Source organism: Dipodomys merriami, unplaced genomic scaffold (genome assembly GCF_024711535.1).
Source record: "Dipodomys merriami isolate MVZ:Mamm:240054 unplaced genomic scaffold, mDipMer1.0.p SCAF_77, whole genome shotgun sequence".
NCBI classification, from domain to species: Eukaryota; Metazoa; Chordata; class Mammalia; order Rodentia; family Heteromyidae; genus Dipodomys; species Dipodomys merriami.
In genome coordinates, this window is record NW_027206368.1 from 5,845,802 (window position 1) to 5,846,612 (window position 811).

Below are 811 nucleotides of genomic sequence, written 5' to 3' on the forward strand. Positions count from 1 at the left end.
CTGATTTTAATAACCATCAAACATATGTTCAGATTGAATGACCTAGTCAATTACTTTTCCAAAACTAGTAATTAACAGAGTTTTACATACATAAGAATGGCAATAGAATAACTCATGAATATTCTATGTTTCCAAAGTTAATCACAACCCAATGTCTAGTTTATTTTTGGAAAGTCATTATTGATGATTTGTAGATGCTGATGAATTACAAAGTAGTAGAATGCTAATAAACAAGGAGAGTATTATAGAAAACACACAATAGTAGAAATAAGAACTTATATTTTAAATTTTAGTGTAATATGTAACTGTTGCTTTTTCGTTAATATAAAATTGTCTATAATTTGATGTAGATGCATTCCAAGTTATTCATATATATATGATATTCATATATATGTATAAGCAGAACATGTTTATAAAATAGTAAATACCTTTGTAAAAAGTCTAAATATCTTTGTTTACTAGCCTCTCCAGTCAGTCATACCATCATCCCTCAATATGCCAATAAATTAAGATGTCATCACTAACAGTAACTAAGGAATGGGTAGAAGAAATGGAAAGAAGGAAGAATGATTTATTATAGTTCATTATAGTCCAAAACTATAGAAGCAGACTAATTGGTGAGAGAAGACTCTATTTTAATATATCAAAGAACATAAATATAAAATTTACTTTTTTGTGTTGGAGAGAAGTATTTGTGTTTGTGCATGTGTATGTGCATATGCCAGTTCTGGGATTTAAACTCAAGGCCTCGATGCTGTTCCTTAGCTTTTTTGCTTGTGGCTGGTGGTCTATCAGGTGAGCACGATCACCA